Source organism: Sciurus vulgaris (genome assembly GCF_902686455.1).
Source record: "Sciurus vulgaris genome assembly, chromosome: 18".
Lineage (NCBI taxonomy): Eukaryota > Metazoa > Chordata > Mammalia > Rodentia > Sciuridae > Sciurus > Sciurus vulgaris.
In genome coordinates this window covers 23673207-23692301 of record NC_136479.1, presented here as the reverse complement: position 1 = coordinate 23692301, position 19095 = coordinate 23673207, and the positions used below count along the sequence as shown (strand labels likewise).

The 19095-nt window shown below is 40.7% G+C and overlaps 1 pseudogene across 1 annotated transcript; it reads left to right on the top strand.

Annotated features, from left to right (window-relative positions):
• The first annotated feature begins 974 nt into the window (after window positions 1-974).
• Window positions 975-3330, top strand: LOC306649778 (ras-related GTP-binding protein C-like; annotated as a pseudogene). The gene has a single exon. The product of its transcript is annotated as a ras-related GTP-binding protein C-like (transcript).
• Window positions 3331-19095: the final 15765 nt, after the last annotated feature.

Sequence of the window (19095 nt, the reverse complement as noted above, 5' to 3'; positions counted from 1 at the left end):
TTCCATACATAAACTTGACAGTTCATATGAAACAGATCAATTACTTGAAGAAAACAAACTACCATAAACTACCCAATATGAAATAGATAATTTGGACAGTTCTGTAACTACTCAGGGAGTAGAATTTGTAATTTGAAAACCCCCAAAACAGAAACCTCCAGTTCCATATATTTTTACTGCAGGTTGCTACCAAATGTTTTGAGAATAATTAACATCAGTTCTAAATGGTCTCTTCCAAATCATAAAAGAGGAGGCAACGCATCTTAATAATTCTTGATGCTTTACTCTGATAGCAAAAACTGAAAAGATAGCATTTTTAAAAATAAAACTATAGATAAATATTGTTCATGAATAGCAATACAGAAATCCTTAACATGATATTGGCAAATAAAATTCAGCTATATATAAAAATAATTATGCACCATGATCGAATTGAACTAATGTCAGGAGTGAAAGGTTGGCTCACTATTTTAAAATCAATTGATATAATCCACAATGACAGAAAAATTATATTATCATATCCATTGATGAAAGAAAAGTTTGAGCAAATTGAATAGGAATCAAGGGAGCTAGCAACTTGGTAAAGAACATCTATAATAAACCTCCAGTTCACATTATATTTATGGGTGAAAGATTAAATGCTTTTCCCCTAAGATCAGGAACAAGTCAAGGATGTTTACTCTCAAGGCCCATATTCAACTTAGTGCTAGAATTTCTAGCTACTGTAATAAGGCAAGAAAAGTAAATGAAAGCTACATGGATTGGAAAGGAAGAAATAAAACCATCTCTACTACCAGATGACATAATTGTCTGCATAGAACATTCCAAGGAATCTACAAAAATATCTCCTAAATCTAATATATGGGTTCAGTAAGGTTATAGAATATAAAATAAATAAGCGGCTGCGGCGGCGGCCTGGGGAGGCAGCGGCCTGGCCTGGCCTGTCAGGGCGCGGGCAGCGGCGGTCCAGCACGATGTCCCTGCAGTATGGGGCGGAGGAGACGCCCCTCGCCCGTAGTTACGGCGCGGCGGATTCGTTCCCAAAGGACTTCGGCTACAGCGTGGAGGAGGAGGAAGAGGAGGCGGCGTTGGCGGGCGGCGGGGTTGGGGCGGGGGCCGGTGGCGGCTGTGGCCCGGGGGGCGGGGGGCGCTGACAGCTCCAAGCCGAGGATTCTGCTCATGGGGCTGCGGCGCAGCGGCAAGTCCTCCATCCAGAAGGTGGTGTTTCATAAGATGTCGCCCAATGAGACCCTCTTTTTGGAGAGTACCAACAAGATTTATAAAGACGACATTTCCAATAGCTCCTTTGTGAATTTCCAGATTTGGGATTTTCCTGGGCAAATGGACTTTTTTGACCCAACCTTTGACTACGAGATGATCTTCAGGGGAACAGGAGCATTAATATATGTCATTGATGCACAGGATGACTACATGGAGGCTTTAACAAGACTTCACATTACTGTTTCTAAAGCCTACAAAGTTAACCCAGACATGAATTTTGAGGTTTTTATTCACAAAGTTGATGGTCTGTCTGATGATCACAAAATAGAAACACAGAGGGACATTCATCAGAGGGCCAATGATGACCTTGCAGATGCTGGGCTAGAAAAACTCCATCTTAGCTTTTATTTGACTAGTATCTATGATCACTCAATATTTGAAGCTTTTAGTAAGGTGGTGCAGAAACTCATTCCACAACTGCTGACCTTGGAAAACCTATTAAATATCTTTATATCAAATTCAGGTATTGAAAAAGCTTTTTCTCTTTGATGTTGTCAGCAAAATCTACATTGCAACAGACAGTTCCCCAGTGGATATGCAGTCTTATGAACTTTGCTGTGACATGATTGATGTTGTAATTGATGTGTCTTGTATATATGGGTTAAAAGAAGATGGAAGTGGAAGTGCTTATGACAAAGAATCTATGGCAATTATCAAGCTGAATAATACAACGGTCCTTTATTTAAAGGAGGTGACTAAATTTTTGGCACTGGTCTGCATTCTTAGGGAAGAGAGCTTTGAACGAAAAGGTTTAACAGACTAAAACTTCCACTGTTTCCGAAAAGCTATTCATGAGGTTTTTGAGGTGGGTGTGACTTCTCATAGGAGCTGTAGTCACCAGACCAGTGCTCCTAGCCTGAAAGCATTGGCACACAATGGCACGCCGCGAAATGCCATCTAGTCTGAATTCCAGCACTGGGGCTCGATGCCAGCTTACTCTTCAGTCCAGGGTCAGATGCCACGCGCTGCAGGACATGGGAGCTGCTGCTTTGTGGGAATCTGGTGCCTATCCCACTAGAGACGAGGGGTAGAGTTTCTCATTTGGATGAAAACCCCTTCAACCAGCGGTATACAACTGAAGCTACTATTTCTTTTTAAAAACATGGCAAAAAAGAATTCTAGACACCACAGAACTCAAGTGTGTCTTTCTCCTCTTTTGGGTCCTACTTTAAATAGTTGGGATATTTTGGACCTGGAGATCACACCATTTATCCATCATACCAGGGAATGTTGCCATCAGTTCCAGCTGAGAATAATAGAAAAACTGAATTTTTATATGCTTCCTTTAGGCTTTTGTTTGAGTAGTCTCTAAAACCCTGCTTTGCTTAAGTTCTAACACTGCCTCTCCAATCTCAGTTTTGGACATTGCACCTCTAAGACCTTTGAAATGCACTCGCTTGCTAACTCAAGGACGCATCGTCTGACTGCAGCTAGACATTCCTATGATTGTTACTGAAGAAATGAGAGAAAATTTTGTGCTGCATCAGGTGGAGAGCAAGGCTCCACAGTGGCTGCACCCATTTCCTGGGATGTATTGAGGAAAAAAACTTTGAAGCAGAAGAAAATTTTTACACCTGTGTTTTGAGTACCAGATGTATAAGTTTTTTCTCCTGTGTTTGATAAATGATCATGCTCAATGTAACAAAGGGAGTTTAAATACCTTTTTCCCCACAGTTCCCTTCTAGGGGAGAAACTCATTATGTCACTGAAATATTTAATCCACTTTTCTTTAATCTTGATATCAGCCTCCCCATAACCTTTTATTCTAAGCTATCTAGATTCTTTAAGAATTGATGTTTGTTGATCACGAATGACTCTAAGGCACTGGGTGAACTCCACTGGGGGTCAGAGAGAGCATGCCGTGCCACATGTGTTGTTTAACATACCTTGTTTCCAGTATTCTGACACCAAGTGTCAACTGTGGTACTTTCTTCACCTAGGATATTAATTTGTAATTGTTTCTTTTTGTCAGTGGTTGATACCTTTCTATTGATTTAAATTTACACATTATTTTTACTTCACATGCCCAGTAGTCATATGTCCCAAAGCCACTGGACCACTTGAGTACTTAAGTGCCATTGTTTAATGAAATATATATATTCAGGTCTGTAAACCTAAAAAATAAAATAAAATAAAATAAAATAAAATAAGCACAAAATATTATTTCTATATACTAGCAATACACCAAAAATAAAAATAAAATTTTATCTATTGTTTGTTTTCATTTCAAATAACAAAGTAGATAACTATAAAACATGTACAAGATTCACATGCTACAAACACAATACTGATGAAAGAAATCACAGATCTAAATAGTGAGACATATTCTATGCAGATTAGAAGACTCACTATAGTAATAATGGTAATTCTGCCCAAATTGATGTACACAGGTTTATCATAATTCATATAAAAATCTCAAGATTTTCATATACATAGGCAAGATTATTCTTAAAATTTATGTGGGAAAGTAAAGGGACTACCATAGTTAAAATAAGCTTGAAAAAGAATGAAAATAAATTTGAATCAGGCTGCCTGACTTCAAAGCACATTATATACCTATTCTAATAAAGACAGTGTGGTATTGGCAGAGAATAAATTCACAAATTGAAGAAGATAGCCTTTTGAACAACTGGAACCAGAAAAACTAGGCCCCATAGGGGGAGAGTAATTAATTTTGACCTGAGCCTCACACCTTATTCAGAAGTTAACTCAAAATGGTCACCAAACTTAAATGTAAGTGGTAAAACCAAAACTTCTAGGGGAGGGGAAAAAAAAAAACAGAAAATCACCAGAATTTAAAATTAGGCAGTATGTATTAAATGAACTCAAATTCACATACCACTAAAGAAAAATGTGATAAATTATACTACCTTAAAATTTAAAGTCTTTAAGTTTCTTTCCCTGGGATTTAAGATAGTCTCTATTACTGCTTTGACAAATGAAGAAGTGATATCATGCCATTTTCCAGTCCAGGTCTTAAGCAACTGACCATCTTTGCTTCCTGGATTTTGCAGTGCTCATTCTGAGGAAAGCCAACTGCCAATATAGGAAGACTTGCTTCTATAAGAACACCATTCTGTGAGGAAGTCCAATGGAGGCCTGTGGAAAGACTGAGTGGAGAAAGAGGTTCCTGGCCAGCCCTGTATCTTCCAGCCATCTTACCCAGTGCCAGTTATGTGAGTATAAAAAGCCATTTCGAACACTTCTTGCCAAAAATCATGATGTGAAGAGGTGCCAAGAAACACACCCAATATTCAGAAGCAACCAAGTGATTCTGAGCAGACAACTCATCTCTCCTGAACCATAGTAAATTCCTGACCCACAAAATCATGAGCATAATAAAATGAACACTGTTTCACACCACTAATTTTGGAGTAATGTGTTATGCAACAATAGATAACTAGAACATGGATATATTTAGGTATATTAACTGAAGCTTCCTCATGACAATTAAGGTGCTAACTTTGGGGTCAGTCTGACCAGAGTTTGAGACTAGTCTCTGCCTTTTACTAGTTTATAATCAGAGCATTCCTTGCTCGGTAGAAGAAGAGGAGGAATCATACCTAACTCATGATTTTTTTCCCCAAAACTTTATAGCTAGTTTTCTCTCTCAGATTCAGGCAGCAAATTAGACTTGAGTTTTGTTTTTTATTGAAGGTTCACTTCCATTAACTATTGTCTCACTCTTCTACATGACAGTAATGAAACACATATCTATCATCTCCACATCCAACAACATATTTCTAAAACAAATGTTGACTAAAAGAAGTTTCTTGTCTGTTTACAATACTTTGTTCATTCAAAGACACAGAAGGATCCCATGCAAATAATGGGGATGAAAGGGCACTACCCCAAGAACAGCAGGCCCCAGACTGAATTCAGTAGTTCATTTGTTTAGTACATGCTCATCTATGGTGAGGAAGAGTCAGGCCCTGGGCCAGACTGCAAGATTTCAAGGTTGTAGCAATACAGATATGGTCCCCTGAACAGCTGGAATATGCAACCTCTGGGGAGACCAGCACTGACCAACCAAGAATGAAAGAAAATGTGAAATTCCAATTGTGGAAAGGCCTCCCAGGAAGGGTGGCATATGCCATACCAATGGACCCTTGCCATTTCTGTGACAGCAGAGAAGGTTTCCCTCAGAAATGATGCTCATTGGTGATTTTAACCAAGTGAGCTGTCGGGACCAGACATGGGGTTGGACTAATAAAAAAGGAGGGCATAGAGACAGTAAATTGAGACCACTCTTTTAAAAGTGTTGTGATTGAGAGAGTGGTTGATAACTGGTGGGAAGTTGGGAACCAAGGCAGGAGTCCTTTCATTCTGTGAAACTAAACCTTTTTAAAAAGCCAATGGAAAGATCTATTTGAGGAAATGTTGACTAAATGAGAGGAAATGATTAAGTGGGTAAAATGCAGGTTTGCTGAGAGGGCGGGGAAAGGTGGCTTCAAAAGCACCCATGCAGGACTTGGATTTAAACAGGAGAGATGACTTCATTGTACAAAAGGACAGGAGGTGAGAGCAGATGTGGAATGCATGGAGTGTGAAAAATGGGGACATCTCAGCTGAAGGAGTCTAGTTTTCTGTGAATTTTAGGGAAATACGTGGTGAGGGTTTAGGGACATTTGCTGTTGGGGATCCACAATTTCACCCAAGTGAAAAAAGCCACTCCAGCCATTGGAACAGACAGAATTTTTCATAAAAGATCATTAATACAAGTCTTTTAAGTAACTAAAAGGTTCTGAAATAGCATTCTAAAGCATCACAAGGGTATTTTCTGCAGGGGCGGAGGTTGAGTTCAACTTGGTCATCACAAGGAAGGACCAAGCCCAGACCACTGAGGGAGAAGCACCACCAGACTATGGGTCCCTCAGGTGACACCGGGAGGAAACTCTACAAGTGTTGGAAAAGTTGCAAACTGGATTCAGCTGTTGCTGAAAGAAACTGTAGCTGCCTTAGCAAATGGCCAGGCTGGGATGCTCAGATGCAGGAAGATGGAAGGAGGACCACTTCTTCCTCCCAGCATACAGAGCTTCCAGCAAAGCAATACCAGGGTTTGCAGACCCACCCTATTGGCAAGACAAGTACTGATGGGGAGCAAACAGACAGTGGAGAGAAGGGTCAGTCCTGGAAGACTAAGTTTCTAAATGGGTCTTGATTTAGACACAATATTTTGTCCTCTCTAGAAAGATAATGTTGGGTATATGAAGGGTGCTCAGTAGATTCTTATGGATTCAAGAGAGGCAAAACACATTTCTGAACACAGAAAAGCAGGATGTCCTTAGACCCTACTGTTCTGACTTGGAGGGAACATCAACTGCTAGAGACATAGTACGGATATTAGCCTTGTGCACCCAGAGCCAGCTGAGAAGGGCTACATTTTCAACTACAGGAGAGGTGGGATGGGCTTTTTTTCTCTTCTTCCCTTCCTCCCTCCCTCTCTGCTTTTTAAAATTACTTAAGATCTCCTCCCTTTTTATGAAATGTCATATATTCAGAAAAGTAGAAAAAATACAATTTTCAAAACTTCCCAGTTCTACTACCTAAAGGAAAAGTTAGGAGCACTTAATTACATGTCCTTCCAGACTTTTTTGCATATTTCAGTGCCACTTTAATCATTTAAATATAAAATTTTGTTTTCCTAATTTTTTTTTACTTAATTCTTTGTGATAAACATTTTCTGCATTCCTACAAGTGCTCTGTAAACACATTTGTAATGGCTGTGCATTAATCCTTTGAGGGGATAGTCCATAAAGTACCCAATCATTTCATAATGGTTGAACATGTGGATGATTTCTGATTTCTCACTACTCTAAATGATGCTTCAATAAGTATCTTTCTCTATAATATCTTTTCTATACTCAGAATTATATCCCTAGAAAAAAATGACTCTGATGGAATTGTTGAATCAACAGATATAACTGGTGAAAAAGTGATGGTGGTTGGAGTTGGAAAATGCCAGTGAGAACAGCACTGGATTCACACCTGAATGGCAGATCTGGTTGTCTGTGAATGGGTGGTACTAGGAGAGAGTTGTGCCCTCACTCCTCGGCCAGGGAGGACAAGGGATGGGGTTTATCTGTCCCAGATGTTCATACTTAGGCCAAGCTTCTTGATTGAATCTCAGTCTCAGAGCCAGGGGTCTGAGAGACAGAGGACTGAGAGAAAGGAGTCCTTCCCACTTTTCAATAGGACTTTAGCATGTGGAGCAGTCTGAGAAACAGCTCTGCTGCAGCCCCTGGGTTTGCCACTTTGGAACTGATAACACTGTTTACCGGTGACAAGTTCTGCTTCCTCTATTGCTGAAGTCTGAACAGTAGAGAAGCACGCCACGGCAAACATATTAAGCAGGTTTTATTTAAAGGTGTAATACAGACTTCTCCCAGGAGGGATAAGAGGCCATGGCTGATGTTCTAGAATGACCAGAAGTGAGCACGCCCTACATCTTTTATAGGTTAAGGTCTCTTTTGCTATCCATTTCTCTTCCCTCTTGTCTCTCCTTCCTATGTGACTAGGCCTGGTTTTGCAAGTGAGATGCATAAAGTGAGAAGCAAATGGGCAGGGGGAGGGCCAAAGTGATAGAGCCAGGCAAGGGTCCAGGGGGCATTAATTAGCAGTTCCTTGCCTGCAGTCCTTGATAAGTGCAGGTAAACTTGGTAATCAATGGGCTCCAGAGATCCTTGACATTCCATTCTCCCAGGCAGTCTCCAACTTCCAGAGGCAGATGGCTCTCATGACCTCCATTTCCTTGATTTGACCTGATCCCCTATTTCTGCACTAACTGTCTGTCCCCAATTCTGGCTTCAGAACCATCTGCAACCAGTACTCCAGTCAGGGAATGTTTGTCACTGTGGGTTCTAGTAGCAGGAGTGGTAGTAAATTTCCCTCCCATGTGGCTCCTTGGGGAGGGAAATCTGAAAGCATTTTATATTCATGTTTAAACTCATAGCTCGGAGGTCAAGATTGGTGGGGGGCAGGCATCGGGTAGTGGCCTTCTTGCTAGTAGTGTTCCATCACACAACAAGAGGCAAGACAGGCAACATGCTTTGTGTCCCCTGGCCTCTCTCCCTCTCCCTCTTCTTCCCTTTTTTTTAATTTAATTTTTTTTTTTTTTTTTTTTTTTTTTTGTACCAGGGATAAACCCAGGGGCACTTAACCACTGAGTCACAACAACAGCCCTTTTTACTTATTATTAGAGACAGGATCTTGCTGAGTTGTTTAGGGCTTGGCTGAGTTGCTGAGGCTTTGAACTTGTGATTCTCCTGCCTCAGCCTCCTGAGCTGTTGGGATTACAGGCATGCACCACCATCTCTCCCTCTTCTTATGAAGCCACCAGTATCAATCACAGAGCTCTACCCTGATGACATTATTTAATCCTTATCACCTCCCAAAGGTCCCACCTCTGAGTTTCCACCCCTTAATTCCTCACAATATAGATGAAATTCCAACCTAAGTTTTGCAAGGGTCAAGGCAGACAGAGGGTTCCTATTACTACATGAGCAGAAGCAAGAGTCAGGATGTATGGTTTATTAATGTGAAGCCATTTACTCCCTCAAGCTGGTAAAGCCTGAGAGAATTAGAGCTTATCAACATAATTTATTGTATTAAATTATTGTTACAAAGAATTTACCCTAGGAGGATAAATGGGATAAAACCAGCTTTCTAAAACTTTTAAAATGGTCTCTGAAATTGGAAGATGAAGGTGGAAGTGGAGAGTTAAAGCTGGAGAGTTAGAATTAAAAATCTTTTTTGACTTGTTTTGAAGGTAGTATGAAAAAACATGGCAAAAATGCAGAATTGAAGGCCAGAGTAATCTCACATCTACTCGATTGGAAAAAAAAAATGTGACCGACTACTCCACAGTTCTTGGGGGAAATTGTCATCTACCAGCTACAGAGGCCAATAGATGGAACTTTCTAGCAAGAGAAGAAAACATGGAGGGTATTTTCTACTTCCCTTTCTCCTAGGAACTGGAGCATTCTTCTGCTGACCCCTGGGGTCTTTTCTGAGCCTGCTGGATGCAACTGGGAATTACATTTGGCTAGAAAGGCCTGAACCCTCTTGATTTCTACAAGTACTTAACAGGCTGCTGCATGGACCTCCCCATTAGAGTTTCTGCTGAACAAAATGACTTGAAAATGACCCAGTCAATGACAAATTACTGTTGGCAACAGAGCCCTTGCAAAGCCATTGAAAACAGAATCCTCATCCTCTGAGACAAACCCTTGGCCATCTGGGTCAATAATTATGGAGCTGTTTGGACTGGAAGGTACTTGACCTCGGTCATTTAGTCCATTACCAGCACTGTGGTGGGATTAAGTTCATTACTCTAAACAACCTCCAATAAAGAGGTTCCTCACCTCTTTCTCAGACCAAAGTTTTCAGGGATGGAAATTCCACTTTCTTTGGCAGTTCATTCCCTTGTTTTTCTTGTTCTCTTGTTCTGCACAATCCCTATTTCTTTCTTTCTCTTTTTTTTTAAAAACTTCTCCAAGTTCTGAGTACATTTTCACTCCTGCAACTTAAGCCATTGAAAGTGATTTCCTTGATAACATCTTCTCACCTATTGTGAAACTGCCTGCTTCCCTGTCTTCTGTGTCTTCCTAAGCAGAACATGGTTCAGACTCTTAACTGTTCTGTCTTTCAAGTCCTGAATGGCTTGCTTCTGTTTGGTGTTTTCTCCAACCTTTAGCCAAAATCTGTAAAATTACTGCATCTTAAAGAAAAGAGCTCACAAAAGCATCTGCTGGGAGGGAGTGACAGATGCCTCCCTCCCCACTTCAACTTCTGGCTCCCACCAAGTTTTAGGGCAGTCCTTAAAGTATGCATGCAAGAGGGGATTCCAGATGGAATGACCATGGAACAGTTTTTCTGTGTGAATCCTCAAGGAAAAATCGGGGCACTTTTACTACTGATCTTTGATCAAAACACAAAAGTGGAAGACAATCTCAAGGATGTCTATCTTTCCTCAGATAAAGCTCAACCCCGAGGTTACTAATTTCTTCCTCGAAATTCTTCCTTCTTCCCTCTTTCTCTCTCCCCATTTTCCAGTCCTTTTCTTAGCTCCCAGCCACCCACACACCCACAACTGTCCTTAGGAAAACACTGTGCTTCTTTTGAAGTTCAGCTGTTTCCATCCCAGAAGTTGGACCCAAAGCAAGTGAGACACCCCTCCAGACTAGGCAGGGCCTTGAGCTGCACCAGGGATCTCAGAGCTGATTAGAGACTCCTTGCATCTTCCCAGGAGTCAGCTTCCAGGGCAGGGTATATGACTTGGCCTTTTCTCTGCTTCCCCTTCAAGGGGAATAGTGTTTTGGTTATTGGAAGTGTGTGGTTGTGATCAAGTCAGGGCCCACTCAGTTCTTCCCCCTGACTTTCTGGGAAAGCCCAACAGCACCCTAGTCCACTCGGAACCCTCTAGCTCCTTTTCTCTCAGCAGGAGGTCCATGGATCCCCAGCATCAGGATGCCTAGGAAACTTGGTAAGGATGACAGTTTTCTGCAGGCCTTCTCCCTGAATGCTGGTCCTGGCCGTTTTTTCTAGGGCTTATTGTGTGGCAAGCACTGTTAAGACCAGCACTTAGGGAGAACACAGATTTCACCTCACAGGATGAAGCACAGGTGAAGAACTTAGAACAACGCCTTTTACCCATACCTTAGTTTCTACCACTGCTAGGATGAAGATGCAGTTGGTGATGATGACAATGATGATGATGGTGACAACTATCCCAATGCGTCTTCAGAGGATATTATCCCAGGACTTTCTGGTGGTGTGCCTGAATGGGGCAGTGCCAAAAACTAAATCAGAATTCTGGCTTCTCCCACCCCAGTGAAGAGAGACCACCATCCCTGCGTGGACTGGGAGGACACAGGAAGAGAGATGGCGGCCATACACACAGACTGTGGGTGTGGCCCTTCCCTATCCCCTGCTGGAGCACCACTCTCTACTCAGTCACTCCCCTATTGGTCAATTCTGTCTCATTTTCTCACCACGCCCTGATAAGCTTTGCTTTTGATTGATTGCCAACTCATTCCTCACCCACTTCCCAGCCTCGAGGTCCCAAGTTTCCTTGCTAATGTAGCTAGTAAAGGCCCATGGCATTATCCTCCTCCAGGTGATTCTTGGGCTCACTGAGCAATGAGAACACTGTCAAATCCCCAGAGTGCACCTCTGGTGGTGCACTTTGGTAGAAACTATTTTTATGTCTTTATGCATTAATGTTAAATTTATACACTTATGATCCATCTTCTATGTCCTGAAAGAGACTTACTAAAGTACACATTCAGAAACACTTTAAAAATAAACCATATGACAGGTGTGGTAGCACACACCTGTAATCCCAGTGGCTGGGGAGGCTGAGGCCCAAGGATTGTGAGTTCAAAGCCAGCCTCAGCAACTTAGTGAGACCATAAGCAACTTAGGGAGACCCTGACTCAAAATAAAGGATAAAAGAGGACTGGGGATATGGCTCAGTGGTCAGATAGCTCTGGGATCAATCCCTGGGTTGGCCCTGGGTGCAAACCACAATGACAAATGCATGTAAGTCCACATCACAGGTACAAAGCCAGCCTAAGAAACTTAGCTAGACACTGTCTCAATATAAAATTTTTTAAAGGTTGGGATGCAATTCATTGATACAGTACTTGCCTAGCATGTGTAAGGGCCTAGGCTCAATCCTCAGTTCTAGAAAAAAAATGATAAAAGATTATGACCTTTTAGTGATCAGAGGGGAAGTTTAGAGGCAGGGGAAACCCTACTCCCTAATCAGCCTGGGAAATGCAGCATTTGGGAAGGAGATAGTTCCTGGACACACAGCCATTGTCTCCTAGCAGACTTGGCTCTGAGCCTTTAGATTAGGCATGAGGCAGCATGGTATTGATAACTTGCACCTTCCCTTGTTGGATGATGCTGGGGAAATGAGATTCTGAAATCATGGCTCCATTTTCAGAGTGGTAACTGCTTCTGTGATGCCAGAGAGTCGTGCCAATGTGAAAGTTCATCAGAGGCACACCAGGGCAGTTCAGCTGGATGGAGAGGGACACTGAGAAGAATGGCACACATCCCTTTGGTGGGGAGAGTGCCTGTGTGCACATGCACTGGCTTGTGTCCAAGTGTTCTTTCTGCTATTAAAGGAAGAACCAGTTTTAATTCTCAAGGTGACCCTTGCCACCTTCACTCAGAGCATGGCTGGCCCTGGTTGCAAGCCATAGTCACCACAATGGTACTGCCCTCCCCATTGCAGACATGCAAGACAAAGGCCAGAAACAGCTGAGGAAGGTGAAATCCCTTTTAAAAATTAGGCAACATCTTAGAGGGTTTATTTCCTTTATCATTAGACTTGCATCCATGAACCCACACTTGGAGACAAGAGCAGCCACTGTTCAGGAAAGCAACTCAAATGGGTCAAGACTGCCATTGTATATCCAGGAAAGATAGGACACAGATTAAAACAAAACTAAACAAAACAAAAACAAAAAATAAAACAAACAAACAAACAAATGTTGGTTTCCAAGGAACAAGTTCCTCTAAATGTGGCCTGATAGAAATTCAAGATAAAATCTGCTGGACTCTGCCAAACTGCAGAGCACCCTCTCAGACCAGCTGCACAGCCTGCAAACTTCTCCGACTTGGGAGTCTTCTTTCTCAGCTGTTGTGAACTCTATCTCAACAAACCCTTTTCTCTGAACTATACAGAGCTGCATTTTAAGTGACGAATTTCATGGAAGATGGTGCTACATGAACAACCTGGACCAGAAAATAGCTAGGGAGATATATTTCTCATAAAGATAAGGCCCAATCCCAAGCCATGACTTAATCTGGGCCTGTCTGCCTTCCTGGTTCCAATAAGTCCTCTCACTTCTAGGACATTTTCTCAAAGTGACTCATGGTTTCCTTTCTAGGCACCCTACTGAGTCCCATTTTCTTCAATAGTGGATGTCTCTTTAAACTGTTGGAATAAGCATGGATTTTTCTTTCTGGCTCTTATTGCATTGCTACCTATCAGAAGGGAGAGAGACATCTTCCAGAGGTGGTTGTTTCTTTACCTCTGTTGTTTAACAATCATCTTCTGTATTCTGAGGAAAACCCAAAGCTCTCAGCTCCCCTGCACTCAGGTCTCTAGCAAGTTCCCCTCCCCATAGTTCTGTTTCACACCTACTTGCTTATAATTTAATGCTCTCTATGTTTTAATCATTTCATTAGACATGCCCTTATTTTGAAATGCAACTAATTCTTTAGTTCAAACAAACAGTCAGTAATTCTAAAAGTGAGACCATAATTTTCTTTTGGTTAGAGGTTACTTTAGAAAAATATCACACCTATTTTGAGAAGAGTGAAAGAATTCAAATGCTCCTGATCTTTCTAAATCATTGACTTTTAAAGTGAAAAGGATCTTAGGGATTTCTCATTCTCTCTACAACTGTAGAACTAATCTTTGAAAGAAGTTTTCTCAAGATTTTTCTAAATACTTTGTGATAGAGATATTATTATTAGGGTTTAGATTAAATAAGCTTTAAAATTTATGTCATGAAAGACCCCATTTCTATACCTGATGACAGTGTACACAAAAGAGAAAAATAAATCCACTACAGAATTTGTCTATTAATCTGTTTTATTTATAGAAGTTTACATTTCCTAAGACATGGGAAATATATTTTGCTGTAAGAGGGAGAGAATTTATACAGTACTTCATGGTATTGTTTTTATTCCTGACATTCAGATTGATTTTATAACAAGTGATTAATAGCAGCCATGGAAATGCAAATCAAAACTACCCTGAAATTTCATCTCACTCTATGGTTAAAATGACTGAGGAGAATCCTGGGGTGATCAAAACACAAAAGTGGAAGACAATCTCAAGGATGTCTATCTTTCCTCAGATAAAGCTCAACCCCGAGGTTACTAATTTCTTCCCCAAAATTCTTCCTTCTTCCCATGGATCCAAGGTATGGACTGGGCTTGAGCACAGAACACTGGGCTCTCATCATGTCACATGAGAACACTCTGTGATGACCCAATGCCTCTTGGGCCTCCCTGGTCCCCAGTAGAAGTCTGCTCTTCCCTGTAGTACGGTAGTGTAAACATGTAACCTGAGCAGTGGCCTGGCTATCTCATTAAAATGATTGGTTCTCACTTCATATATAAACTATTGCACTTCCTGAATAAATTGAGTCTGCGTCACAGAACCTGGCTCCCGGTGTCTGGGCAAAGGGGCACCATCGCACTCACTCCCTTCCCGAGAGGCCAACCCACATCTGACAACAAATGACCATCACCAAAATACAAGTAGTAATAAATGCTGGTGAGAATGTGGGGCACAGTTACATTTATACATTGTTGGTGAGACTGCAAATTAGTACAGTCATGTTGGAAGCAGAATGGAAATTCCTCAAAAGACTAGGAATGGACCCACCATATAATTCAGCAATTTCACTACGTGGTATTTATCCAAAAGAAGTAAAATCACATTCTATAGTGATACAGGTGTAGCAATGTTTATATAGAAGTGCAATTCATAACAGCCAAGTTATGGAACCAGCACAGGCACCCATCAACAAATGAATGGATCAAGAAAATGTGGTAAATACACAATGGAGTTTTACATAGCCATAAAAAAGAAAGAAATTATCTCATTTTCTGGCAAGTGGATGGAACTGGAGAACATCATGCTGAGGGAAATAAGCCAGATTCAGAAAGTCAAGGGTCAAATGTTTTCTCTTACATGCAAAAGCTAGAGAGAAATAAGGAATTAAAAAAGAAGAGGGGGCAATTTCATGAAAATAGAAGGGAGAAGACTGGAGTAGAGGAAGGGGATGGAAGGGGAGGAATGGCGGAATGAAATTAGCCTAAATACAGCATGTGCATGTAGGAACATACAGTAAATCCACTTTCACATGTAAGTACAATGCACCAATTAAAAAACAGATAGTGAAAAAGTAGAGAATGAATAAATAATAATTAAATAAGAAGAAAGAAATCAACCTGCTGAAGTTCCAGAGGCATATTATTTACTTTTAACAATGTATCTGTGATCCAACTGGACAACATGAAACTGATGTCTTTATTTTCTGATACTCGTCCTCTTTTCTAGTGATAAAAGATTCTTTTAACATTTTAGAAACATGAGTGATATTTGCACAGAGTAGAAACTTAATAAACATTTGTGGAAGCCTTGGTAGATGAATGGGTAGGTACAAATTGATGCTTACTATTTATATCTTAATTCAGTTTTAAGGGTCAATGCTTATTAATGGCAACATGGAGATACAGTGGTGCACAATCTTATAAAGGTTCTTCCAGTGCAATTTCCCCTATGTTCAAATGTAAACCAGGACACCTTAGCTTCTGTATAAAGACTGAAATTATAGTAATAATCTAGTAGTGAAATTGTCTTGAAGGAATTGTTTAGAACCCAATGGTACCCTATGAAAAATAGACCACAACAAATATCCTCCCAAATGACTGACAGAAATGGTTGTCATATGCCATCCAGTGGCTATTTGTGAAAGGCTTTTGGAAGAAGTCTTCCTGCTCCAAATTTCAGTACCTGTCAGGCAGCCACAGTACACTTGTCCATCTCTAAGGCTCTCAGCTGAGAGGAACTACTGAGGAAAGCATGCACAGAATTTTCCAAAATCCCTTGCTCCTAAGGAACACCTAATTGACTGGTCAGGGAAAAGGATTCTTCCTGGATGCAGACTGAATAAACCCGAGAAGCAGTTGGAGATACTCTTGCCTGCAACAGTTGTGGTCTAAAACAAGGAAAGTAGTATGATATTGGAGCCTTTTTCCCACAGAAACCATCACTGTGTACAGAAGCCCGTGCCCTGCCCATGACTTCTATGCCCCTGGGGACATTCTGGGCATTGTTGAATAAATAACACAGGGAGAAGATTCTGTGGCAGATGCCTCATTTTACTCAGTCTTCTGTGCTGATTCATTAGATATCTTAATTCTTGCAAATATGCAGTTATGTTTGGCAATGAACTTCAATAACACATTTTACAGTTATCAACAATTTGATTTTTAACCTAATTTGGGACTTTTGTGGTGAAAGAATAAATAAATCCAAAAGCAGTACTGGAAAATAAATATCTCCAGGTTTATTCTTATAACATCAATTAGTTCAAAATAAAGCAAGGACTTAAAGAGTTCTTCTTGAATGAAATATCAGTGTTAAGCATCTTTGAGACAGTCCAAAGTGAGACAGTAAGTCATTTAGCTATGATTTTCACACACACAGAAAATTAAACAGTGCATGAGAATAGCAGAGTGGTGGGATGAGCATTCAGTATTTGAACACATATAACATTAAGATAAGCTGTTCAGAATCTCGCAGAAAGGAAACTTTTCTTTTTACCAGTTTTCAACATTAGTGTGTTTCCCATCCTTGAAAATGCTGTTTTCAAAGTCTCTATGACCATCAACTCTGAAATGATTTAGTATATTAGTTCCAAAAAAAAATCCTATGAGATCATTCTCCCTTCATGTTAAGGTGAATTTCCATAAAAATAAAACTTTCTGTATATACTGCTCAGCCTCCAAAGATATCGCCTTCTGAACTATGATTCTGATTCACAAGTTGTGATGGAGCTTCGACAACTTCTCATTTATTTTTCACCTTCTTTTTCAAAGGGTTATTTGCTTTTAAGGGGAACACAGATCAATTTAAGATGTCTGCAGCATTCATTTTTTAGAAAATAGCTACCAACAAGTAGCAACATGAAGAATCTGATCACTATACAGGTGAAATCATGTATCAAAAAATCCTGGCAGTCATGAAACAAGCTGGCAGGTGAGTCAGGCCACCTACATCATGGAGGTAGGGGGTGGGCATCTAACCCGCCCAGCCAGCAGGCCAAGGACAGACATCATAACTGAGCGACTCCACCTGACCCCTGTACATAGGTTGGTGCCATCACTGGTTGGTTGCAGTTGTAGAGCTTGGTGGCGGGCAAGTCAGGCTGCTTGCATCATGGAGGTAGCAGATGGGCACCGAACCAGCCTGCCTTGCAGAGCTGGGCGGTGGGTAGCCAACCCCCCCAACCACCAGGCCAAAGAGAGATGCCTGTCTTTGAACAACCCTGCCTGGCCACCACCCCAAGGTTTGTCACCATCACGGAATTAGTCAGAGGCTTCTTTATAGGCTGGTGTGGGCATTTTGAATTACTCCTGAGGGCGTGGACATCATCATTGGAAGGGCAACTCCCTTCCTGAGACACCTACAAAAGGCTAGAGGACATTTGACAAGACCCAGGAGCCAAGAAGAGGAGGTATTGAGAGACTTTGGACCAACTCAGAGCCACTGGGGAATATACCCCACCTGAAGGCCAGCTTCCTAGTGGAGAACCACATTATCAAGTTCCTCCAAGACTTCAGGCTACTGAAGGCTAAGAGGTGAGTTATTGGAAATCTACAGAGACAATATTAGTCAATAGAGGAAGTCTGCAATATTCCACGGTTTCCCTACTAGAGGGGTAGATACCTGAACAATATGACAAAACAAGAAAACGAAATGTCCCAAACAAACCTAGATGGTGTATCAATAAAATCCAAAGACAGCATGATAGAAGAAATGTCAGAAAGGGAGTTCAGGATGTACATAATCAAAACAATCAGGAAAGCAAATTAGATGAAAGAGCAAATGCAGGCATTGAAGGATGAGATGAAAGGGCAAATGGAGGCATTGAATGATCACACCAATCGACAATTAAAAGAGCAAATACAGGAAGCAAAAGATCATTTCAATAAAGAGTTAGAGATATTGAAAAAAACCAAACAGAAATCCCTGAAATGAAGGAAACAAACCAAATTAAAAACACCATAGAAAGCATAACCAATGAGCTAGAACACCTGGAAGACAGAACCTCAGATATCAAAGACAAAATATTTAATCTTGAAAACAAAATTGACCAAACAGAGAAGATGGTAAGAAATCATGAACAGAATCTACAAGAACTATGGGATATCATTAAAAGGCCAAATTTAAGAATTATCAGGATTGAGGAAGGCTTAGAGAAACAAACCAAAGGAATGAACAATCTATTCAATGAAATAATATTGGAAAATTTCCCAAATCTGAAGAATGAAATGGAAAATCAAGTACAAGAGGCTTATAGGACTCCAAATACAAAAAATTACAATAGACCCACACCAAGGCACATTATAATGAAAATAACTAACATACAAAATAAAGATAGAATTTTAAAAACTGCAAGAGAAAAGAATCAAATTACATTCAGGGAGAAACCAATATGGATATCAGCAGATTTTTCAGTTCAGACCCTAAAAGCTAGAAGGGCCTGGAACAACAAGCTCTGAAAGAAAATGGATGCCAACCAAGAATCTTATACCCAGCAAAACGTACCTTCAGATTTGACGACGAAATAAAATCCTTCCATGATAAACAAATGCTAAAAGAATTTACAAAAAGAAAGCCGGCATTACAGAACATTCTCAGCAAAATATTCCATAAGGAAGAGATGAAAAGCAATGATGTAAATCAGCAAAGGGAGGAACTACCCTAAAGGAACAATCAAAGGAGAAATCAAGTTGTGTCAAAAAAAAAAAAGAGCCAAATGACTGGGAATACAAATCATATCTCAATAATAACTCTGAATGTTAATGGCCAGAACTCATCAATCGAAAGACATAGACTGGCACACTCGATTAAAAAGAAAGATCCAACAATATGTTGCCTGCAAATGACTCATCTCATAGAAAGAGATACCCATAGACTAAAGGTGAAAGGATGGGAAAAAACATACCATGCACATGGACTCAGCAAAAAAGCTGGAGTATCCATCCTCATTT